The sequence below is a fragment of the Electrophorus electricus genome, chromosome 13 (assembly GCF_041902795.1).
Source record: "Electrophorus electricus isolate QZ-2024a chromosome 13, ASM4190279v1, whole genome shotgun sequence".
NCBI lineage: Eukaryota > Metazoa > Chordata > Actinopteri > Gymnotiformes > Gymnotidae > Electrophorus > Electrophorus electricus.
The window spans coordinates 22427544-22452492 of NC_137509.1; the positions used below are offsets into that span (position 1 = coordinate 22427544).

At 35.9% G+C, this 24949-nt stretch overlaps 26 pseudogenes; all 26 read left to right on the top strand.

Moving 5' to 3' along the window:
• Positions 1–739: 739 nt before the first annotated feature.
• On the top strand, positions 740–858 carry LOC145644406 (5S ribosomal RNA; annotated as a pseudogene).
• A 1010-nt stretch (positions 859–1868) lies between these two features.
• On the top strand, positions 1869–1987 carry LOC145644240 (5S ribosomal RNA; annotated as a pseudogene).
• A 791-nt stretch (positions 1988–2778) lies between these two features.
• LOC145644407 (5S ribosomal RNA) lies at positions 2779–2897 on the top strand (annotated as a pseudogene).
• A 1009-nt stretch (positions 2898–3906) lies between these two features.
• On the top strand, positions 3907–4025 carry LOC145644241 (5S ribosomal RNA; annotated as a pseudogene).
• A 791-nt stretch (positions 4026–4816) lies between these two features.
• LOC145644408 (5S ribosomal RNA) lies at positions 4817–4935 on the top strand (annotated as a pseudogene).
• A 1008-nt stretch (positions 4936–5943) lies between these two features.
• On the top strand, positions 5944–6062 carry LOC145644242 (5S ribosomal RNA; annotated as a pseudogene).
• A 791-nt stretch (positions 6063–6853) lies between these two features.
• Positions 6854–6972, top strand: LOC145644409 (5S ribosomal RNA; annotated as a pseudogene).
• Positions 6973–7982: 1010 nt separating this feature from the next.
• On the top strand, positions 7983–8101 carry LOC145644243 (5S ribosomal RNA; annotated as a pseudogene).
• Positions 8102–8892: 791 nt separating this feature from the next.
• Positions 8893–9011, top strand: LOC145644410 (5S ribosomal RNA; annotated as a pseudogene).
• Positions 9012–10020: 1009 nt separating this feature from the next.
• Positions 10021–10139, top strand: LOC145645698 (5S ribosomal RNA; annotated as a pseudogene).
• A 1010-nt stretch (positions 10140–11149) lies between these two features.
• Positions 11150–11268, top strand: LOC145644244 (5S ribosomal RNA; annotated as a pseudogene).
• A 573-nt stretch (positions 11269–11841) lies between these two features.
• On the top strand, positions 11842–11960 carry LOC145644411 (5S ribosomal RNA; annotated as a pseudogene).
• A 1009-nt stretch (positions 11961–12969) lies between these two features.
• On the top strand, positions 12970–13088 carry LOC145644817 (5S ribosomal RNA; annotated as a pseudogene).
• Positions 13089–14098: 1010 nt separating this feature from the next.
• LOC145644245 (5S ribosomal RNA) lies at positions 14099–14217 on the top strand (annotated as a pseudogene).
• Positions 14218–14790: 573 nt separating this feature from the next.
• LOC145644412 (5S ribosomal RNA) lies at positions 14791–14909 on the top strand (annotated as a pseudogene).
• A 1009-nt stretch (positions 14910–15918) lies between these two features.
• On the top strand, positions 15919–16037 carry LOC145643979 (5S ribosomal RNA; annotated as a pseudogene).
• A 792-nt stretch (positions 16038–16829) lies between these two features.
• LOC145644413 (5S ribosomal RNA) lies at positions 16830–16948 on the top strand (annotated as a pseudogene).
• Positions 16949–17739: 791 nt separating this feature from the next.
• On the top strand, positions 17740–17858 carry LOC145645039 (5S ribosomal RNA; annotated as a pseudogene).
• A 1008-nt stretch (positions 17859–18866) lies between these two features.
• Positions 18867–18985, top strand: LOC145644414 (5S ribosomal RNA; annotated as a pseudogene).
• A 792-nt stretch (positions 18986–19777) lies between these two features.
• Positions 19778–19896, top strand: LOC145649724 (5S ribosomal RNA; annotated as a pseudogene).
• Positions 19897–20687: 791 nt separating this feature from the next.
• LOC145644416 (5S ribosomal RNA) lies at positions 20688–20806 on the top strand (annotated as a pseudogene).
• Positions 20807–21597: 791 nt separating this feature from the next.
• On the top strand, positions 21598–21716 carry LOC145644073 (5S ribosomal RNA; annotated as a pseudogene).
• Positions 21717–22395: 679 nt separating this feature from the next.
• Positions 22396–22514, top strand: LOC145644042 (5S ribosomal RNA; annotated as a pseudogene).
• Positions 22515–23083: 569 nt separating this feature from the next.
• LOC145644417 (5S ribosomal RNA) lies at positions 23084–23202 on the top strand (annotated as a pseudogene).
• Positions 23203–23993: 791 nt separating this feature from the next.
• Positions 23994–24112, top strand: LOC145644074 (5S ribosomal RNA; annotated as a pseudogene).
• Positions 24113–24791: 679 nt separating this feature from the next.
• On the top strand, positions 24792–24910 carry LOC145644043 (5S ribosomal RNA; annotated as a pseudogene).
• The last annotated feature ends 39 nt before the right edge of the window (positions 24911–24949 follow it).

Genomic DNA, 24949 nt, shown 5'->3' on the forward strand with positions numbered 1-24949 from the left:
GCAGTGATTAATAAAAAAAACTATCTGTTAGCACCTGGGAATAGCAGATGCTGTAAGTTTTTTTTGCATCACTTTCATTTACTCTCCAACTCACATGCCTGAATGTGAAGTGCAGTGATTCATCAAAAAACTATCTGTTAGCAGCTTGGACTACGAGATGCTGTAAGCTTCTCTTGCATCACTTTAATTTACTTTTAAGATGACATGCTAGGATGTGAAGTGCAGTGATTAATTAAAAAAAACTATCTGTTAGCACCTGGGAATAGCAGATGCTGTAAGTTTTTGTTGCATCACTTTAATTTAATCTGCAACTGACATGCTTGTATGTGAAGTGTACAGATTAAATAGAAATCTTTTAGTACCAGGGAATAGCAGGTGCTGTAAGATTTTATTGCATCCCTTTAATTTATGTTCAAGCTATCATGTTCAAATTTGAAGTGCAGTGAATAATTAAATCAAACTATCTGCTAGCACCTGGGAATAGCAGATGCTGTAAGTTTTTATTGCATCACTTTAATTTACTCTCCAACTGACATGCTTGAATGTGAAGTGCAGTGATTAAAAAAAAACTGTCTGTTAGTGCCTCCGAATACCAGATGTTGTAAGCTTTTATTGCATCATTTAATTTACTTTCAAGATAACATTCTAGAATGTCAAGTGCAGGGATTAATAAAAAAAATTGTCAGATTGGTCTTTGATCATATTTGCTATGATTAGGCAATTAGAGTAAGTGTTTAAGGCTTACGGCCACACCAGCTTGAGAACGTCCAATCTCATCTGACCTTGGAAGCTGAACAACTTTGGGCCTGGATAGTACTGAGGTGGGACCCTACCTAGGAATACCAGGTGCTGTAAGCTTTTCTTGCATCACTTTAATTTACTTTCAAGCTGACATGCTCAAATGTGAAGTGCAGTGATTAATAAAAAAAACTCTCTGTTAGCACATGGGAATAGCAGATGATGTAAGTTTTTTTTGCATCACTTTCATTTACTCTCCAACTCACATGCCTGAATGTGAAGTGCAGTCATTCATCAAAAAACTATCTGTTAGCAGCTTGGACTACGAGATGCTGTAAGCTTCTCTTGCATCACTTTAATTTACTTTTAAGATGACATGCTAGGATGTGAAGTGCAGTGATTAATTAAAAAAAACTGTCTGTTAGCACCTGGGAATAGCAGATGCTGTAAGTTTTTGTTGCATCACTTTAATTTAATCTGCAACTGACATGCTTGTATGTGAAGTGTACAGATTACATAGAAATCTTTTAGTACCTGGGAATAGCAGGTGCTGTAAGATTTTATTACATCCCTTTAATTTATGTTCAAGCTATCATGTTCAAATTTGAAGTGCAGTGAATAATTAAATCAAACTATCTGCTAGCACCTGGGAATAGCAGATGCTGTAAATTTTTGTTGCATCACTTTAATTTAATCTGCAACTGACATGCTTGTATGTGAAGTGTACAGATTAAATAGAAATCTTTTAGTACCAGGGAATAGCAGGTGCTGTAAGATTTTATTGCATCCCTTTAATTTATGTTCAAGCTATCATGTTCAAATTTGAAGTGCAGTGAATAATTAAATCAAACTATCTGCCAGCACCTGGGAATAGCAGATGCTGTAAGTTTTTATTGCATCACTTTAATTTACTCTCCAACTGACATGCTTGAATGTGAAGTGCAGTGATTAAAAAAAAACTGTCTGTTAGTGCCTCCGTATACCAGATGTTGTAAGCTTTTATTGCATCATTTAATTTACTTTCAAGATAACATTCTACAATGTCAAGTGCAGGGATTAATAAAAAAAAATTGTCAGATTGGTCTTTGATCATATTTGCTATGATTAGGCAATTTGAGTAAGTGTTTAAGGCTTATGGCCACACCAGCTTGAGAACCCCCAATCTCATCTGACCTTGGAAGCTGAACAACTTTGGGCCTGGATAGTACTGAGGTGGGACCCTACCTAGGAATACCAGGTGCTGTAAGCTTTTCTTGCATCACTTTAATTTACTTTCAAGCTGACATGCTCAAATGTGAAGTGCAGTGATTAATAAAAAAAACTCTCTGTTAGCACATGGGAATAGCAGATGATGTAAGTTTTTTTTGCATCACTTTCATTTACTCTCCAACTCACATGCCTGAATGTGAAGTGCAGTGATTCATCAAAAAACTATCTGTTAGCAGCTTGGACTACGAGATGCTGTAAGCTTCTCTTGCATCACTTTAATTTACTTTTAAGATGACATGCTAGGATGTGAAGTGCAGTGATTAATTAAAAAAAACTATCTGTTAGCACCTGGGAATAGCAGATGCTGTAAGTTTTTGTTGCATCACTTTAATTTAATCTGCAACTGACATGCTTGTATGTGAAGTGTACAGATTAAATAGAAATCTTTTAGTACCAGGGAATAGCAGGTGCTGTAAGATTTTATTGCATCCCTTTAATTTATGTTCAAGCTATCATGTTCAAATTTGAAGTGCAGTGAATAATTAAATCAAACTATCTGCTAGCACCTGGGAATAGCAGATGCTGTAAGTTTTTATTGCATCACTTTAATTTACTCTCCAACTGACATGCTTGAATGTGAAGTGCAGTGATTAAAAAAAAACTGTCTGTTAGTGCCTCCGAATACCAGATGTTGTAAGCTTTTATTGCATCATTTAATTTACTTTCAAGATAACATTCTAGAATGTCAAGTGCAGGGATTAATTAAAAAAATTGTCAGATTGGTCTTTGATCATATTTGCTATGATTAGGCAATTAGAGTAAGTGTTTAAGGCTTACGGCCACACCAGCTTGAGAACGTCCAATCTCATCTGACCTTGGAAGCTGAACAACTTTGGGCCTGGATAGTACTGAGGTGGGACCCTACCTAGGAATACCAGGTGCTGTAAGCTTTTCTTGCATCACTTTAATTTACTTTCAAGCTGACATGCTCAAATGTGAAGTGCAGTGATTAAGAAAAAAAACTATCTGTTAGCACATGGGAATAGCAGATGCTGTAAGTTTTTTTTGCATCACTTTCATTTACTCTCCAACTCACATGCCTGAATGTGAAGTGCAGTGATTCATCAAAAACTATCTGTTAGCAGCTTGGACTACGAGATGCTGTAAGCTTCTCTTGCATCACTTTAATTTACTTTTAAGATGACATGCTAGGATGTGAAGTGCAGTGATTAATTAAAAAAAACTGTCTGTTAGCACCTGGGAATAGCAGATGCTGTAAGTTTTTGTTGCATCACTTTAATTTAATCTGCAACTGACATGCTTGTATGTGAAGTGTACAGATTACATAGAAATCTTTTAGTACCTGGGAATAGCAGGTGCTGTAAGATTTTATTACATCCCTTTAATTTATGTTCAAGCTATCATGTTCAAATTTGAAGTGCAGTGAATAATTAAATCAAACTATCTGCTAGCACCTGGGAATAGCAGATGCTGTAAATTTTTGTTGCATCACTTTAATTTAATCTGCAACTGACATGCTTGTATGTGAAGTGTACAGATTAAATAGAAATCTTTTAGTACCAGGGAATAGCAGGTGCTGTAAGATTTTATTGCATCCCTTTAATTTATGTTCAAGCTATCATGTTCAAATTTGAAGTGCAGTGAATAATTAAATCAAACTATCTGCTAGCACCTGGGAATAGCAGATGCTGTAAGTTTTTATTGCATCACTTTAATTTACTCTCCAACTGACATGCTTGAATGTGAAGTGCAGTGATTAAAAAAAAACTGTCTGTTAGTGCCTCCGTATACCAGATGTTGTAAGCTTTTATTGCATCATTTAATTTACTTTCAAGATAACATTCTACAATGTCAAGTGCAGGGATTAATAAAAAAAAATTGTCAGATTGGTCTTTGATCATATTTGCTATGATTAGGCAATTTGAGTAAGTGTTTAAGGCTTATGGCCACACCAGCTTGAGAACCCCCAATCTCATCTGACCTTGGAAGCTGAACAACTTTGGGCCTGGATAGTACTGAGGTGGGACCCTACCTAGGAATACCAGGTGCTGTAAGCTTTTCTTGCATCACTTTAATTTACTTTCAAGCTGACATGCTCAAATGTGAAGTGCAGTGATTAATAAAAAAAACTATCTGTTAGCACCTGGGAATAGCAGATGCTGTAAGTTTTTTTTGCATCACTTTCATTTACTCTCCAACTCACATGCCTGAATGTGAAGTGCAGTGATTCATCAAAAAACTATCTGTTAGCAGCTTGGACTACGAGATGCTGTAAGCTTCTCTTGCATCACTTTAATTTACTTTTAAGATGACATGCTAGGATGTGAAGTGCAGTGATTAATTAAAAAAAACTGTCTGTTAGCACCTGGGAATAGCAGATGCTGTAAGTTTTTGTTGCATCACTTTAATTTAATCTGCAACTGACATGCTTGTATGTGAAGTGTACAGATTAAATAGAAATCTTTTAGTACCAGGGAATAGCAGGTGCTGTAAGATTTTATTGCATCCCTTTAATTTATGTTCAAGCTATCATGTTCAAATTTGAAGTGCAGTGAATAATTAAATCAAACTATCTGCTAGCACCTGGGAATAGCAGATGCTGTAAGTTTTTATTGCATCACTTTAATTTACTCTCCAACTGACATGCTTGAATGTGAAGTGCAGTGATTAAAAAAAAACTGTCTGTTAGTGCCTCCGAATACCAGATGTTGTAAGCTTTTATTGCATCATTTAATTTACTTTCAAGATAACATTCTAGAATGTCAAGTGCAGGGATTAATTAAAAAAATTGTCAGATTGGTCTTTGATCATATTTGCTATGATTAGGCAATTAGAGTAAGTGTTTAAGGCTTACGGCCACACCAGCTTGAGAACGTCCAATCTCATCTGACCTTGGAAGCTGAACAACTTTGGGCCTGGATAGTACTGAGGTGGGACCCTACCTAGGAATACCAGGTGCTGTAAGCTTTTCTTGCATCACTTTAATTTACTTTCAAGCTGACATGCTCAAATGTGAAGTGCAGTGATTAAGAAAAAAAACTATCTGTTAGCACATGGGAATAGCAGATGCTGTAAGTTTTTTTTGCATCACTTTCATTTACTCTCCAACTCACATGCCTGAATGTGAAGTGCAGTGATTCATCAAAAACTATCTGTTAGCAGCTTGGACAACGAGATGCTGTAAGCTTCTCTTGCATCACTTTAATTTACTTTTAAGATGACATGCTAGGATGTGAAGTGCAGTGATTAATTAAAAAAAACTGTCTGTTAGCACCTGGGAATAGCAGATGCTGTAAGTTTTTGTTGCATCACTTTAATTTAATCTGCAACTGACATGCTTGTATGTGAAGTGTACAGATTACATAGAAATCTTTTAGTACCTGGGAATAGCAGGTGCTGTAAGATTTTATTACATCCCTTTAATTTATGTTCAAGCTATCATGTTCAAATTTGAAGTGCAGTGAATAATTAAATCAAACTATCTGCTAGCACCTGGGAATAGCAGATGCTGTAAATTTTTGTTGCATCACTTTAATTTAATCTGCAACTGACATGCTTGTATGTGAAGTGTACAGATTAAATAGAAATCTTTTAGTACCAGGGAATAGCAGGTGCTGTAAGATTTTATTGCATCCCTTTAATTTATGTTCAAGCTTCATGTTCAAATTTGAAGTGCAGTGAATAATTAAATCAAACTATCTGCTAGCACCTGGGAATAGCAGATGCTGTAAGTTTTTATTGCATCACTTTAATTTACTCTCCAACTGACATGCTTGAATGTGAAGTGCAGTGATTAAAAAAAAACTGTCTGTTAGTGCCTCCGTATACCAGATGTTGTAAGCTTTTATTGCATCATTTAATTTACTTTCAAGATAACATTCTACAATGTCAAGTGCAGGGATTAATAAAAAAAAATTGTCAGATTGGTCTTTGATCATATTTGCTATGATTAGGCAATTTGAGTAAGTGTTTAAGGCTTATGGCCACACCAGCTTGAGAACCCCCAATCTCATCTGACCTTGGAAGCTGAACAACTTTGGGCCTGGATAGTACTGAGGTGGGACCCTACCTAGGAATACCAGGTGCTGTAAGCTTTTCTTGCATCACTTTAATTTACTTTCAAGCTGACATGCTCAAATGTGAAGTGCAGTGATTAATAAAAAAAACTATCTGTTAGCACCTGGGAATAGCAGATGCTGTAAGTTTTTTTTGCATCACTTTCATTTACTCTCCAACTCACATGCCTGAATGTGAAGTGCAGTGATTCATCAAAAAACTATCTGTTAGCAGCTTGGACTACGAGATGCTGTAAGCTTCTCTTGCATCACTTTAATTTACTTTTAAGATGACATGCTAGGATGTGAAGTGCAGTGATTAATTAAAAAAAACTATCTGTTAGCACCTGGGAATAGCAGATGCTGTAAGTTTTTGTTGCATCACTTTAATTTAATCTGCAACTGACATGCTTGTATGTGAAGTGTACAGATTAAATAGAAATCTTTTAGTACCAGGGAATAGCAGGTGCTGTAAGATTTTATTGCATCCCTTTAATTTATGTTCAAGCTATCATGTTCAAATTTGAAGTGCAGTGAATAATTAAATCAAACTATCTGCTAGCACCTGGGAATAGCAGATGCTGTAAGTTTTTATTGCATCACTTTAATTTACTCTCCAACTGACATGCTTGAATGTGAAGTGCAGTGATTAAAAAAAAACTGTCTGTTAGTGCCTCCGAATACCAGATGTTGTAAGCTTTTATTGCATCATTTAATTTACTTTCAAGATAACATTCTAGAATGTCAAGTGCAGGGATTAATAAAAAAAATTGTCAGATTGGTCTTTGATCATATTTGCTATGATTAGGCAATTAGAGTAAGTGTTTAAGGCTTACGGCCACACCAGCTTGAGAACGTCCAATCTCATCTGACCTTGGAAGCTGAACAACTTTGGGCCTGGATAGTACTGAGGTGGGACCCTACCTAGGAATACCAGGTGCTGTAAGCTTTTCTTGCATCACTTTAATTTACTTTCAAGCTGACATGCTCAAATGTGAAGTGCAGTGATTAATAAAAAAAACTCTCTGTTAGCACATGGGAATAGCAGATGATGTAAGTTTTTTTTGCATCACTTTCATTTACTCTCCAACTCACATGCCTGAATGTGAAGTGCAGTCATTCATCAAAAAACTATCTGTTAGCAGCTTGGACTACGAGATGCTGTAAGCTTCTCTTGCATCACTTTAATTTACTTTTAAGATGACATGCTAGGATGTGAAGTGCAGTGATTAATTAAAAAAAACTGTCTGTTAGCACCTGGGAATAGCAGATGCTGTAAGTTTTTGTTGCATCACTTTAATTTAATCTGCAACTGACATGCTTGTATGTGAAGTGTACAGATTACATAGAAATCTTTTAGTACCTGGGAATAGCAGGTGCTGTAAGATTTTATTACATCCCTTTAATTTATGTTCAAGCTATCATGTTCAAATTTGAAGTGCAGTGAATAATTAAATCAAACTATCTGCTAGCACCTGGGAATAGCAGATGCTGTAAATTTTTGTTGCATCACTTTAATTTAATCTGCAACTGACATGCTTGTATGTGAAGTGTACAGATTAAATAGAAATCTTTTAGTACCAGGGAATAGCAGGTGCTGTAAGATTTTATTGCATCCCTTTAATTTATGTTCAAGCTATCATGTTCAAATTTGAAGTGCAGTGAATAATTAAATCAAACTATCTGCCAGCACCTGGGAATAGCAGATGCTGTAAGTTTTTATTGCATCACTTTAATTTACTCTCCAACTGACATGCTTGAATGTGAAGTGCAGTGATTAAAAAAAAACTGTCTGTTAGTGCCTCCGTATACCAGATGTTGTAAGCTTTTATTGCATCATTTAATTTACTTTCAAGATAACATTCTACAATGTCAAGTGCAGGGATTAATAAAAAAAAATTGTCAGATTGGTCTTTGATCATATTTGCTATGATTAGGCAATTTGAGTAAGTGTTTAAGGCTTATGGCCACACCAGCTTGAGAACCCCCAATCTCATCTGACCTTGGAAGCTGAACAACTTTGGGCCTGGATAGTACTGAGGTGGGACCCTACCTAGGAATACCAGGTGCTGTAAGCTTTTCTTGCATCACTTTAATTTACTTTCAAGCTGACATGCTCAAATGTGAAGTGCAGTGATTAATAAAAAAAACTCTCTGTTAGCACATGGGAATAGCAGATGATGTAAGTTTTTTTTGCATCACTTTCATTTACTCTCCAACTCACATGCCTGAATGTGAAGTGCAGTGATTCATCAAAAAACTATCTGTTAGCAGCTTGGACTACGAGATGCTGTAAGCTTCTCTTGCATCACTTTAATTTACTTTTAAGATGACATGCTAGGATGTGAAGTGCAGTGATTAATTAAAAAAAACTATCTGTTAGCACCTGGGAATAGCAGATGCTGTAAGTTTTTGTTGCATCACTTTAATTTAATCTGCAACTGACATGCTTGTATGTGAAGTGTACAGATTAAATAGAAATCTTTTAGTACCAGGGAATAGCAGGTGCTGTAAGATTTTATTGCATCCCTTTAATTTATGTTCAAGCTATCATGTTCAAATTTGAAGTGCAGTGAATAATTAAATCAAACTATCTGCTAGCACCTGGGAATAGCAGATTCAGTAAGTTTTTATTGCATCACTTTAATTTACTCTCCAACTGACATGCTTGAATGTGAAGTGCAGTGATTAAAAAAAAACTGTCTGTTAGTGCCTCCGTATACCAGATGGTGTAAGCTTTTATTGCATCATTTAATTTACTTTCAAGATAACATTCTAGAATGTCAAGTGCAGGGATTAATAAAAAAAATTGTCAGATTGGTGTTTGATCATATTTGCTATGATTAGGCATTTAGAGTAAGTGTTTAAGGCTTACGGCCACACCAGCTTGAGAACGTCCAATCTCATCTGACCTTGGAAGCTGAACAACTTTGGGCCTGGATAGTACTGAGGTGGGACCCTACCTAGGAATACCAGGTGCTGTAAGCTTTTCTTGCATCACTTTAATTTACTTTCAAGCTGACATGCTCAAATGTGAAGTGCAGTGATTAATAAAAAAAACTATCTGTTAGCACATGGGAATAGCAGATGCTGTAAGTTTTTTTTGCATCACTTTCATTTACTCTCCAACTCACATGCCTGAATGTGAAGTGCAGTGATTCATCAAAAAACTATCTGTTAGCAGCTTGGACTACGAGATGCTGTAAGCTTCTCTTGCATCACTTTAATTTACTTTTAAGATGACATGCTAGGATTTGAAGTGCAGTGATTAATTAAAAAAAACTATCTGTTAGCACCTGGGAATAGCAGATGCTGTAAGTTTTTGTTGCATCACTTTAATTTAATCTGCAACTGACATGCTTGTATGTGAAGTGTACAGATTACATAGAAATCTTTTAGTACCAGGGAATAGCAGGTGCTGTAAGATTTTATTACATCCCTTTAATTTATGTTCAAGCTATCATGTTCAAATTTGAAGTGCAGTGAATAATTAAATCAAACTATCTGCTAGCACCTGGGAATAGCAGATGCTGTAAATTTTTGTTGCATCACTTTAATTTAATCTGCAACTGACATGCTTGTATGTGAAGTGTACAGATTAAATAGAAATCTTTTAGTACCAGGGAATAGCAGGTGCTGTAAGATTTTATTGCATCCCTTTAATTTATGTTCAAGCTATCATGTTCAAATTTGAAGTGCAGTGAATAATTAAATCAAACTATCTGCTAGCACGTGGGAATAGCAGATGCTGTAAGTTTTTATTGCATCACTTTAATTTACTCTCCAACTGACATGCTTGAATGTGAAGTGCAGTGATTAAAAAAAAACTGTCTGTTAGTGCCTCCGTATACCAGATGTTGTAAGCTTTTATTGCATCATTTAATTTACTTTCAAGATAACATTCTAGAATGTCAAGTGCAGGGATTAATAAAAAAAATTGTCAGATTGGTGTTTGATCATATTTGCTATGATTAGGCATTTAGAGTAAGTGTTTAAGGCTTACGGCCACACAAGCTTGAGAACGTCCAATCTCATCTGACCTTGGAAGCTGAACAACTTTGGGCCTGGATAGTACTGAGGTGGGACCCTACCTAGGAATACCAGGTGCTGTAAGCTTTTCTTGCATCACTTTAATTTACTTTCAAGCTGACATGCTCAAATGTGAAGTGCAGTGATTAATAAAAAAAACTATCTGTTAGCACATGGGAATAGCAGATGCTGTAAGTTTTTTTTGCATCACTTTCATTTACTCTCCAACTCACATGCCTGAATGTGAAGTGCAGTGATTCATCAAAAAACTATCTGTTAGCAGCTTGGACTACGAGATGCTGTAAGCTTCTCTTGCATCACTTTAATTTACTTTTAAGATGACATGCTAGGATTTGAAGTGCAGTGATTAATTAAAAAAAACTATCTGTTAGCACCTGGGAATAGCAGATGCTGTAAGTTTTTGTTGCATCACTTTAATTTAATCTGCAACTGACATGCTTGTATGTGAAGTGTACAGATTACATAGAAATCTTTTAGTACCAGGGAATAGCAGGTGCTGTAAGATTTTATTACATCCCTTTAATTTATGTTCAAGCTATCATGTTCAAATTTGAAGTGCAGTGAATAATTAAATCAAACTATCTGCTAGCACCTGGGAATAGCAGATGCTGTAAGTTTTTGTTGCATCACTTTAATTTAATCTGCAACTGACATGCTTGTATGTGAAGTGTACAGATTAAATAGAAATCTTTTAGTACCAGGGAATAGCAGGTGCTGTAAGATTTTATTGCATCCCTTTAATTTATGTTCAAGCTATCATGTTCAAATTTGAAGTGCAGTGAATAATTAAATCAAACTATCTGCTAGCACCTGGGAATAGCAGATGCTGTAAGTTTTTATTGCATCACTTTAATTTACTCTCCAACTGACATGCTTGAATGTGAAGTGCAGTGATTAAAAAAAAACTGTCTGTTAGTGCCTCCGTATACCAGATGTTGTAAGCTTTTATTGCATCATTTAATTTACTTTCAAGATAACATTCTACAATGTCAAGTGCAGGGATTAATAAAAAAAAATTGTCAGATTGGTCTTTGATCATATTTGCTATGATTAGGCAATTTGAGTAAGTGTTTAAGGCTTATGGCCACACCAGCTTGAGAACCCCCAATCTCATCTGACCTTGGAAGCTGAACAACTTTGGGCCTGGATAGTACTGAGGTGGGACCCTACCTAGGAATACCAGGTGCTGTAAGCTTTTCTTGCATCACTTTAATTTACTTTCAAGCTGACATGCTCAAATGTGAAGTGCAGTGATTAAGAAAAAAAACTATCTGTTAGCACATGGGAATAGCAGATGCTGTAAGTTTTTTTTGCATCACTTTCATTTACTCTCCAACTCACATGCCTGAATGTGAAGTGCAGTGATTCATCAAAAAACTATCTGTTAGCAGCTTGGACTACGAGATGCTGTAAGCTTCTCTTGCATCACTTTAATTTACTTTTAAGATGACATGCTAGGATGTGAAGTGCAGTGATTAATTAAAAAAAACTATCTGCTAGCACCTGGGAATAGCAGATGCAGTAAGTTTTTATTGCATCACTTTAATTTACTCTCCAACTGACATGCTTGAATGTGAAGTGCAGTGATTAAAAAAAAACTGTCTGTTAGTGCCTCCGTATACCAGATGGTGTAAGCTTTTATTGCATCATTTAATTTACTTTCAAGATAACATTCTAGAATGTCAAGTGCAGGGATTAATAAAAAAAATTGTCAGATTGGTGTTTGATCATATTTGCTATGATTAGGCATTTAGAGTAAGTGTTTAAGGCTTACGGCCACACCAGCTTGAGAACGTCCAATCTCATCTGACCTTGGAAGCTGAACAACTTTGGGCCTGGATAGTACTGAGGTGGGACCCTACCTAGGAATACCAGGTGCTGTAAGCTTTTCTTGCATCACTTTAATTTACTTTCAAGCTGACATGCTCAAATGTGAAGTGCAGTGATTAATAAAAAAAACTATCTGTTAGCACATGGGAATAGCAGATGCTGTAAGTTTTTTTTGCATCACTTTCATTTACTCTCCAACTCACATGCCTGAATGTGAAGTGCAGTGATTCATCAAAAAACTATCTGTTAGCAGCTTGGACTACGAGATGCTGTAAGCTTCTCTTGCATCACTTTAATTTACTTTTAAGATGACATGCTAGGATTTGAAGTGCAGTGATTAATTAAAAAAAACTATCTGTTAGCACCTGGGAATAGCAGATGCTGTAAGTTTTTGTTGCATCACTTTAATTTAATCTGCAACTGACATGCTTGTATGTGAAGTGTACAGATTACATAGAAATCTTTTAGTACCAGGGAATAGCAGGTGCTGTAAGATTTTATTACATCCCTTTAATTTATGTTCAAGCTATCATGTTCAAATTTGAAGTGCAGTGAATAATTAAATCAAACTATCTGCTAGCACCTGGGAATAGCAGATGCTGTAAGTTTTTGTTGCATCACTTTAATTTAATCTGCAACTGACATGCTTGTATGTGAAGTGTACAGATTAAATAGAAATCTTTTAGTACCAGGGAATAGCAGGTGCTGTAAGATTTTATTGCATCCCTTTAATTTATGTTCAAGCTATCATGTTCAAATTTGAAGTGCAGTGAATAATTAAATCAAACTATCTGCTAGCACCTGGGAATAGCAGATGCTGTAAGTTTTTATTGCATCACTTTAATTTACTCTCCAACTGACATGCTTGAATGTGAAGTGCAGTGATTAAAAAAAAATTGTCTGTTAGTGCCTCCGTATACCAGATGTTGTAAGCTTTTATTGCATCATTTAATTTACTTTCAAGATAACATTCTAGAATGTCAAGTGCAGGGATTAATAAAAAAAATTGTCAGATTGGTCTTTGATCATATTTGCTATGATTAGGCAATTAGAGTAAGTGTTTAAGGCTTAGGGCCACACCAGCTTGAGAACATCCAATCTCATCTGACCTTGGAAGCTGAACAACTTTGGGCCTGGATAGTACTGAGGTGGGACCCTACCTAGGAATACCAGGTGCTGTAAGCTTTTCTTGCATCACTTTAATTTACTTTCAAGCTGACATGCTCAAATGTGAAGTGCAGTGATTAAGAAAAAAAACTATCTGTTAGCACATGGGAATAGCAGATGCTGTAAGTTTTTTTTGCATCACTTTCATTTACTCTCCAACTCACATGCCTGAATGTGAAGTGCAGTGATTCATCAAAAAACTATCTGTTAGCAGCTTGGACTACGAGATGCTGTAAGCTTCTCTTGCATCACTTTAATTTACTTTTAAGATGACATGCTAGGATTTGAAGTGCAGTGATTAATTAAAAAAAACTATCTGTTAGCACCTGGGAATAGCAGATGCTGTAAGTTTTTGTTGCATCACTTTAATTTAATCTGCAACTGACATGCTTGTATGTGAAGTGTACAGATTACATAGAAATCTTTTAGTACCAGGGAATAGCAGGTGCTGTAAGATTTTATTACATCCCTTTAATTTATGTTCAAGCTATCATGTTCAAATTTGAAGTGCAGTGAATAATTAAATCAAACTATCTGCTAGCACCTGGGAATAGCAGATGCTGTAAGTTTTTGTTGCATCACTTTAATTTAATCTGCAACTGACATGCTTGTATGTGAAGTGTACAGATTAAATAGAAATCTTTTAGTACCAGGGAATAGCAGGTGCTGTAAGATTTTATTGCATCCCTTTAATTTATGTTCAAGCTATCATGTTCAAATTTGAAGTGCAGTGAATAATTAAATCAAACTATCTGCTAGCACCTGGGAATAGCAGATGCTGTAAGTTTTTATTGCATCACTTTAATTTACTCTCCAACTGACATGCTTGAATGTGAAGTGCAGTGATTAAAAAAAAACTGTCTGTTAGTGCCTCCGTATACCAGATGTTGTAAGCTTTTATTGCATCATTTAATTTACTTTCAAGATAACATTCTACAATGTCAAGTGCAGGGATTAATAAAAAAAAATTGTCAGATTGGTCTTTGATCATATTTGCTATGATTAGGCAATTTGAGTAAGTGTTTAAGGCTTATGGCCACACCAGCTTGAGAACCCCCAATCTCATCTGACCTTGGAAGCTGAACAACTTTGGGCCTGGATAGTACTGAGGTGGGACCCTACCTAGGAATACCAGGTGCTGTAAGCTTTTCTTGCATCACTTTAATTTACTTTCAAGCTGACATGCTCAAATGTGAAGTGCAGTGATTAAGAAAAAAAACTATCTGTTAGCACATGGGAATAGCAGATGCTGTAAGTTTTTTTTGCATCACTTTCATTTACTCTCCAACTCACATGCCTGAATGTGAAGTGCAGTGATTCATCAAAAAACTATCTGTTAGCAGCTTGGACTACGAGATGCTGTAAGCTTCTCTTGCATCACTTTAATTTACTTTTAAGATGACATGCTAGGATGTGAAGTGCAGTGATTAATTAAAAAAAACTATCTGCTAGCACCTGGGAATAGCAGATGCAGTAAGTTTTTATTGCATCACTTTAATTTACTCTCCAACTGACATGCTTGAATGTGAAGTGCAGTGATTAAAAAAAAACTGTCTGTTAGTGCCTCCGTATACCAGATGGTGTAAGCTTTTATTGCATCATTTAATTTACTTTCAAGATAACATTCTAGAATGTCAAGTGCAGGGATTAATAAAAAAAATTGTCAGATTGGTGTTTGATCATATTTGCTATGATTAGGCATTTAGAGTAAGTGTTTAAGGCTTACGGCCACACCAGCTTGAGAACGTCCAATCTCATCTGACCTTGGAAGCTGAACAACTTTGGGCCTGGATAGTACTGAGGTGGGACCCTACCTAGGAATACCAGGTGCTGTAAGCTTTTCTTGCATCACTTTAATTTACTTTCAAGCTGACATGCTCAAATGTGAAGTGCAGTGATTAATAAAAAAAACTATCTGTTAGCACATGGGAATAGCAGATGCTGTAAGTTTTTTTTGCATCACTTTCATTTACTCTCCAACTCACATGCCTGAATGTGAAGTGCAGTGATTCATCAAAAAACTATCTGTTAGCAGCTTGGACTACGAGATGCTGTAAGCTTCTCTTGCATCACTTTAATTTACTTTTAAGATGACATGCTAGGATTTGAAGTGCAGTGATTAATTAAAAAAAACTATCTGTTAGCACCTGGGAATAGCAGATGCTGTAAGTTTTTGTTGCATCACTTTAATTTAATCTGCAACTGACATGCTTGTATGTGAAGTGTACAGATTACATAGAAATCTTTTAGTACCAGGGAATAGCAGGTGCTGTAAGATTTTATTACATCCCTTTAATTTATGTTCAAGCTATCATGTTCAAATTTGAAGTGCAGTGAATAATTAAATCAAACTATCTGCTAGCACCTGGGAATAGCAGATGCTGTAAGTTTTTGTTGCATCACTTTAATTTAATCTGCAACTGACATGCTTGTATGTGAAGTGTACAGATTAAATAGAAATCTTTTAGTACCAGGGAATAGCAGGTGCTGTAAGATTTTATTGCATCCCTTTAATTTATGTTCAAGCTATCATGTTCAAATTTGAAGTGCAGTGAATAATTAAATCAAACTATCTGCTAGCACCTGGGAATAGCAGATGCTGTAAGTTTTTATTGCATCACTTTAATTTACTCTCCAACTGACATGCTTGAATGTGAAGTGCAGTGATTAAAAAAAAATTGTCTGTTAGTGCCTCCGTATACCAGATGTTGTAAGCTTTTATTGCATCATTTAATTTACTTTCAAGATAACATTCTAGAATGTCAAGTGCAGGGATTAATAAAAAAAATTGTCAGATTGGTCTTTGATCATATTTGCTATGATTAGGCAATTAGAGTAAGTGTTTAAGGCTTACGGCCACACCAGCTTGAGAACATCCAATCTCATCTGACCTTGGAAGCTGAACAACTTTGGGCCTGGATAGTACTGAGGTGGGACCCTACCTAGGAATACCAGGTGCTGTAAGCTTTTCTTGCATCACTTTAATTTACTTTCAAGCTGACATGCTCAAATGTGAAGTGCAGTGATTAAGAAAAAAAACTATCTGTTAGCACATGGGAATAGCAGATGCTGTAAGTTTTTTTTGCATCACTTTCATTTACTCTCCAACTCACATGCCTGAATGTGAAGTGCAGTGATTCATCAAAAAACTATCTGTTAGCAGCTTGGACTACGAGATGCTGTAAGCTTCTCTTGCATCACTTTAATTTACTTTTAAGATGACATGCTAGGATGTGAAGTGCAGTGATTAATTAAAAAAAACTGTCTGTTAGCATCTGGGAATAGCAGATGCTGTAAGTTTTTGTTGCATCACTTTAATTTAATCTGCAACTGACATGCTTGTATGTGAAGTGTACAGATTAAATAGAAATCTTTTAGTACCAGGGAATAGCAGGTGCTGTAAGATTTTATTGCATCCCTTTAATTTATGTTCAAGCTATCATGTTCAATTTTGAAGTGCAGTGAATAATTAAATCAAACTATCTGCTAGCACCTGGGAATAGCAGATGCTGTAAGTTTTTATTGCATCACTTTAATTTACTCTCCAACTGACATGCTTGAATGTGAAGTGCAGTGATTAATAAAAAAACTGTCTGTTAGTGCCTCCGTATACCAGATGTTGTAAGATTTTATTGCATCATTTAATTTACTTTCAAGATAACATTCTAGAATGTCAAGTGCAGGGATTAATAAAAAAAATTGTCAGATTGGTGTTTGATCATATTTGCTATGATTAGGCATTTAGAGTAAGTGTTTAAGGCTTACGGCCACACCAGCTTGAGAACGTCCAATCTCATCTGACCTTGGAAGCTGAACAACTTTGGGCCTGGATAGTACTGAGGTGGGACCCTACCTAGGAATACCAGGTGCTGTAAGCTTTTCTTGCATCACTTTAATTTACTTTCAAGCTGACATGCTCAAATGTGAAGTGCAGTGATTAATAAAAAAAACTATCTGTTAGCACATGGGAATAGCAGATGCTGTAAGTTTTTTTTGCATCACTTTCATTTACTCTCCAACTCACATGCCTGAATGTGAAGTGCAGTGATTCATCAAAAAACTATCTGTTAGCAGCTTGGACTACGAGATGCTGTAAGCTTCTCTTGCATCACTTTAATTTACTTTTAAGATGACATGCTAGGATGTGAAGTGCAGTGATTAATTAAGAAAAACTATCTGTTAGCACCTGGGAATAGCAGATGCTGTAAGTTTTTGTTGCATCACTTTAATTTAATCTGCAACTGACACGCTTGTATGTGAAGTGTACAGATTAAATAGAAATCTTTTAGTACCAGGGAATAGCAGGTGCTGTAAGATTTTATTGCATCCCTTTAATTTATGTTCAAGCTATCATGTTCAAATTTGAAGTGCAGTGAATAATTAAATCAAACTATCTGCTAGCACCTGGGAATAGCAGATGCTGTAAGTTTTTATTGCATCACTTTAATTTACTCTCCAACTGACATGCTTGAATGTGAAGTGCAGTGATTAAAAAAAAATTGTCTGTTAGTGCCTCCGTATACCAGATGTTGTAAGCTTTTATTGCATCATTTAATTTACTTTCAAGATAACATTCTAGAATGTCAAGTGCAGGGATTAATAAAAAAAATTGTCAGATTGGTCTTTGATCATATTTGCTATGATTAGGCAATTAGAGTAAGTGTTTAAGGCTTATGGCCACACCAGATTGAGAACCACCAATCTCATCTGACCTTGGAAGCTGAACAACTTTGGGCCTGGATAGTACTGAGGTGGGACCCTACCTAGGAATACCAGGTGCTGTAAGCTTTTCTTGCATCACTTTAATTTACTTTCAAGCTGACATGCTCAAATGTGAAGTGCAGTGATTAAGAAAAAAAACTATCTGTTAGCACATGGGAATAGCAGATGCTGTAAGTTTTTTTTGCATCACTTTCATTTACTCTCCAACTCACATGCCTGAATGTGAAGTGCAGTGATTCATCAAAAAACTATCTGTTAGCAGCTTGGACTACGAGATGCTGTAAGCTTCTCTTGCATCACTTTAATTTACTTTTAAGATGACATGTAGGATGTGAAGTGCAGTGATTAATTAAAAAAAACTATCTGTTAGCACCTGGGAATAGCAGATGCTGTAAGTTTTTGTTGCATCACTTTAATTTAATCTGCAACTGACATGCTTGTATGTGAAGTGTACAGATTACATAGAAATCTTTTAGTACCAGGGAATAGCAGGTGCTGTAAGATTTTATTACATCCCTTTAATTTATGTTCAAGCTATCATGTTCAAATTTGAAGTGCAGTGAATAATTAAATCAAACTATCTGCTAGCACCTGGGAATAGCAGATGCTGTAAGTTTTTGTTGCATCACTTTAATTTAATCTGCAACTGACATGCTTGTATGTGAAGTATACAGATTAAATAGAAATCTTTTAGTACCAGGGAATAGCAGGTGCTGTAAGATTTTATTGCATCCCTTTAATTTATGTTCAAGCTATCATGTTCAAATTTGAAGTGCAGTGAATAATTAAATCAAACTATCTGCTAGCACCTGGGAATAGCAGATGCTGTAAGTTTTTATTGCATCACTTTAATTTACTCTCCAACTGACATGCTTGAATGTGAAGTGCAGTGATTAAAAAAAAATTGTCTGTTAGTGCCTCCGTATACCAGATGTTGTAAGCTTTTATTGCATCATTTAATTTACTTTCAAGATAACATTTTAGAATGTCAAGTGCAGGAATTAATAAAAAAAATTGTCAGATTGGTCTTTGATCATATTTGCTATGATTAGGCAATTAGAGTAAGTGTTTAAGGCTTACGGCCACACCAGCTTGAGAACGTCCAATCTCATCTGACCTTGGAAGCTGAACAACTTTGGGCCTGGATAGTACTGAGGTGGGACCCTACCTAGGAATACCAGGTGCTGTAAGCTTTTCTTGCATCACTTTAATTTACTTTCAAGCTGACATGCTCAAATGTGAAGTGCAGTGATTAAGAAAAAAAACTATCTGTTAGCACATGGGAATAGCAGATGCTGTAAGTTTTTTTTGCATCACTTTCATTTACTCTCCAACTCACATGCCTGAATGTGAAGTGCAGTGATTCATCAAAAACCTATCTGTTAGCAGCTTGGACTACGAGATGCTGTAAGCTTCTCTTGCATCACTTTAATTTACTTTTAAGATGACATGCTAGGATGTGAAGTGCAGTGATTAATTAAAAAAAACTGTCTGTTAGCATCTGGGAATAGCAGATGCTGTAAGTTTTTGTTGCATCACTTTAATTTAGTCTGCAACTGACATGCTTGTATGTGAAGTGTACAGATTAAATAGAAATCTTTTAGTACCAGGGAATAGCAGGTGCTGTAAGATTTTATTGCATCCCTTTAATTTATGTTCAAGCTATCATGTTCAAATTTGAAGTGCAGTGAATAATTAAATCAAACTATCTGCTAGCACCTGGGAATAGCAGATGCTGTAAGTTTTTATTGCATCACTTTAATTTACTCTCCAACTGACATGCTTGAATGTGAAGTGCAGTGATTAATAAAAAAACTGTCTGTTAGTGCCTCCGTATACCAGATGTTGTAAGCTTTTATTGCATCATTTAATTTACTTTCAAGATAACATTCTACAATGTCAAGTGCAGGGATTAATAAAAAAAATTGTCAGATTGGTCTTTGATCATATTTGCTATGATTAGGCAATTTGAGGAAGTCTTTAAGGCTTACGGCCACACCAGCTTGAGAACGCCCAATCTCATCTGACCTTGGAAGCTAAGTAAGTTTGGGCCTGGATAGTACTGAGGTGGGACCCTACCTAGGAATACCAGGTGCTGTAACCTTTTCTTGCATCACTTTAATTTACTTTCAAGATGACATGCTCAAATGTGAAGTGCAGTGATTAATAAAAAAAACTCTCTGTTAGCACATGGGAATAGCAGATGCTGTAAGTTTTTTTTGCATCACTTTCATTTACTCTCCAACTCACATGCCTGAATGTGAAGTGCAGTGATTCATCAAAAAACTATCTGTTAGCAGCTTGGACTACGAGATGCTGTAAGCTTCTCTTGCATCACTTTAATTTACTTTTAAGATGACATGCTAGGATGTGAAGTGCAGTGATTAATTAAAAAAAACTATCTGCTAGCACCTGGGAATAGCAGATGCTGTAAGTTTTTATTGCATCACTTTAATTTACTCTCCAACTGACATGCTTGTATGTGAAGTGTACAGATTAAATAGAAATCTTTTAGTACCAGGGAATAGCAGGTGCTGTAAGATTTTATTGCATCCCTTTAATTTATGTTCAAGCTATCATGTTCAAATTTGAAGTGCAGTGAATAATTAAATCAAACTATCTGCTAGCACCTGGGAATAGCAGATGCTGTAAGTTTTTATTGCATCACTTTAATTTACTCTCCAACTGACATGCTTGAATGTGAAGTGCAGTGATTAAAAAAAAATTGTCTGTTAGTGCCTCCGTATACCAGATGTTGTAAGCTTTTATTGCATCATTTAATTTACTTTCAAGATAACATTCTAGAATGTCAAGTGCAGGGATTAATAAAAAAAATTGTCAGATTGGTCTTTGATCATATTTGCTATGATTAGGCAATTAGAGTAAGTGTTTAAGGCTTACGGCCACACCAGCTTGAGAACGTCCAATCTCATCTGACCTTGGAAGCTGAACAACTTTGGGCCTGGATAGTACTGAGGTGGGACCCTACCTAGGAATACCAGGTGCTGTAAGCTTTTCTTGCATCACTTTAATTTACTTTCAAGCTGACATGCTCAAATGTGAAGTGCAGTGATTAATAAAAAAAACTATCTGTTAGCACATGGGAATAGCAGATGCTGTAAGTTTTTTTTGCATCACTTTCATTTACTCTCCAACTCACATGCCTGAATGTGAAGTGCAGTGATTCATCAAAAAACTATCTGTTAGCAGCTTGGACTACGAGATGCTGTAAGCTTCTCTTGCATCACTTTAATTTACTTTTAAGATGACATGCTAGGATGTGAAGTGCAGTGATTAATTAAGAAAAACTATCTGTTAGCACCTGGGAATAGCAGATGCTGTAAGTTTTTGTTGCATCACTTTAATTTAATCTGCAACTGACACGCTTGTATGTGAAGTGTACAGATTAAATAGAAATCTTTTAGTACCAGGGAATAGCAGGTGCTGTAAGATTTTATTGCATCCCTTTAATTTATGTTCAAGCTATCATGTTCAAATTTGAAGTGCAGTGAATAATTAAATCAAACTATCTGCTAGCACCTGGGAATAGCAGATGCTGTAAGTTTTTATTGCATCACTTTAATTTACTCTCCAACTGACATGCTTGAATGTGAAGTGCAGTGATTAAAAAAAAATTGTCTGTTAGTGCCTCCGTATACCAGATGTTGTAAGCTTTTATTGCATCATTTAATTTACTTTCAAGATAACATTCTAGAATGTCAAGTGCAGGGATTAATAAAAAAAATTGTCAGATTGGTCTTTGATCATATTTGCTATGATTAGGCAATTAGAGTAAGTGTTTAAGGCTTATGGCCACACCAGATTGAGAACCCCCAATCTCATCTGACCTTGGAAGCTGAACAACTTTGGGCCTGGATAGTACTGAGGTGGGACCCTACCTAGGAATACCAGGTGCTGTAAGCTTTTCTTGCATCACTTTAATTTACTTTCAAGCTGACATGCTCAAATGTGAAGTGCAGTGATTAAGAAAAAAAACTATCTGTTAGCACATGGGAATAGCAGATGCTGTAAGTTTTTTTTGCATCACTTTCATTTACTCTCCAACTCACATGCCTGAATGTGAAGTGCAGTGATTCATCAAAAAACTATCTGTTAGCAGCTTGGACTACGAGATGCTGTAAGCTTCTCTTGCATCACTTTAATTTACTTTTAAGATGACATGTAGGATGTGAAGTGCAGTGATTAATTAAAAAAAACTATCTGTTAGCACCTGGGAATAGCAGATGCTGTAAGTTTTTGTTGCATCACTTTAATTTAATCTGCAACTGACATGCTTGTATGTGAAGTGTACAGATTAAATAGAAATCTTTTAGTAACAGGGAATAGCAGGTGCTGTAAGATTTTATTGCATCACTTTAATTTACTCTCCAACTGACATGCTTGAATGTGAAGTGCAGTGATTAATAAAAAAACTGTCTGTTAGTGCCTCCGTATACCAGATGTTGTAAGCTTTTATTGCATCATTTAATTTACTTTCAAGATAACATTCTACAATGTCAAGTGCAGGGATTAATAAAAAAAATTGTCAGATTGGTCTTTGATCATATTTGCTATGATTAGGCAATTTGAGTAAGTGTTTAAGGCTTACGGCCACACCAGCTTGAGAACGACCAGTCTCGTCTGACCTTGGAAGCGAAACAAGTTTGGGCCTGGATAGTACTGAGGTGGGACCCTATCTAGGAATACCAGGTGCTGTAAGCTTTTCTTGCATCACTTTAATTTACTTTCAAGATGACATGCTAGGATGTGAAGTGCAGTGATTAATAAAAAAAACTATCTGTTAGCACCTGGGAATAGCAAATGCTGTAAATTTTTGTTGCATCACTTTAATTTAATCTGCAACTGACATGCTTGTATGTGAAGTGTACAGATTAAATAGAAATCTTTTAGTACCAGGGAATAGCAGGTGCTGTAAGATTTTATTGCATCCCTTTAATTTATGTTCAAGCTATCATGTTCAAATTTGAAGTGCAGTGAATAATTAAATCAAACTATCTGCTAGCACCTGGGAATAGCAGATGCTGTAAGTTTTTATTGCATCACTTTAATTTACTCTCCAACTGACATGCTTGAATGTGAAGTGCAGTGATTAAAAAAAAATTGTCTGTTAGTGCCTCCGTATACCAGATGTTGTAAGCTTTTATTGCATCATTTAATTTACTTTCAAGATAACATTCTAGAATGTCAAGTGCAGGGATTAATAAAAAAAATTGTCAGATTGGTCTTTGATCATATTTGCTATGATTAGGCAATTAGAGTAAGTGTTTAAGGCTTACGGCCACACCAGCTTGAGAACGTCCAATCTCATCTGACCTTGGAAGCTGAACAACTTTGGGCCTGGATAGTACTGAGGTGGGACCCTACCTAGGAATACCAGGTGCTGTAAGCTTTTCTTGCATCACTTTAATTTACTTTCAAGCTGACATGCTCAAATGTGAAGTGCAGTGATTAATAAAAAAAACTATCTGTTAGCACATGGGAATAGCAGATGCTGTAAGTTTTTTTTGCATCACTTTCATTTACTCTCCAACTCACATGCCTGAATGTGAAGTGCAGTGATTCATCAAAAAACTATCTGTTAGCAGCTTGGACTACGAGATGCTGTAAGCTTCTCTTGCATCACTTTAATTTACTTTTAAGATGACATGCTAGGATGTGAAGTGCAGTGATTAATTAAGAAAAACTATCTGTTAGCACCTGGGAATAGCAGATGCTGTAAGTTTTTGTTGCATCACTTTAATTTAATCTGCAACTGACACGCTTGTATGTGAAGTGTACAGATTAAATAGAAATCTTTTAGTACCAGGGAATAGCAGGTGCTGTAAGATTTTATTGCATCCCTTTAATTTATGTTCAAGCTATCATGTTCAAATTTGAAGTGCAGTGAATAATTAAATCAAACTATCTGCTAGCACCTGGGAATAGCAGATGCTGTAAGTTTTTATTGCATCACTTTAATTTACTCTCCAACTGACATGCTTGAATGTGAAGTGCAGTGATTAAAAAAAAATTGTCTGTTAGTGCCTCCGTATACCAGATGTTGTAAGCTTTTATTGCATCATTTAATTTACTTTCAAGATAACATTCTAGAATGTCAAGTGCAGGGATTAATAAAAAAAATTGTCAGATTGGTCTTTGATCATATTTGCTATGATTAGGCAATTAGAGTAAGTGTTTAAGGCTTATGGCCACACCAGATTGAGAACCCCCAATCTCATCTGACCTTGGAAGCTGAACAACTTTGGGCCTGGATAGTACTGAGGTGGGACCCTACCTAGGAATACCAGGTGCTGTAAGCTTTTCTTGCATCACTTTAATTTACTTTCAAGCTGACATGCTCAAATGTGAAGTGCAGTGATTAAGAAAAAAAACTATCTGTTAGCACATGGGAATAGCAGATGCTGTAAGTTTTTTTTGCATCACTTTCATTTACTCTCCAACTCACATGCCTGAATGTGAAGTGCAGTGATTCATCAAAAAACTATCTGTTAGCAGCTTGGACTACGAGATGCTGTAAGCTTCTCTTGCATCACTTTAATTTACTTTTAAGATGACATGTAGGATGTGAAGTGCAGTGATTAATTAAAAAAAACTATCTGTTAGCACCTGGGAATAGCAGATGCTGTAAGTTTTTGTTGCATCACTTTAATTTAATCTGCAACTGACATGCTTGTATGTGAAGTGTACAGATTAAATAGAAATCTTTTAGTAACAGGGAATAGCAGGTGCTGTAAGATTTTATTGCATCACTTTAATTTACTCTCCAACTGACATGCTTGAATGTGAAGTGCAGTGATTAATAAAAAAACTGTCTGTTAGTGCCTCCGTATACCAGATGTTGTAAGCTTTTATTGCATCATTTAATTTACTTTCAAGATAACATTCTACAATGTCAAGTGCAGGGATTAATAAAAAAAATTGTCAGATTGGTCTTTGATCATATTTGCTATGATTAGGCAATTTGAGTAAGTGTTTAAGGCTTACGGCCACACCAGCTTGAGAACGACCAGTCTCGTCTGACCTTGGAAGCGAAACAAGTTTGGGCCTGGATAGTACTGAGGTGGGACCCTATCTAGGAATACCAGGTGCTGTAAGCTTTTCTTGCATCACTTTAATTTACTTTCAAGATGACATGC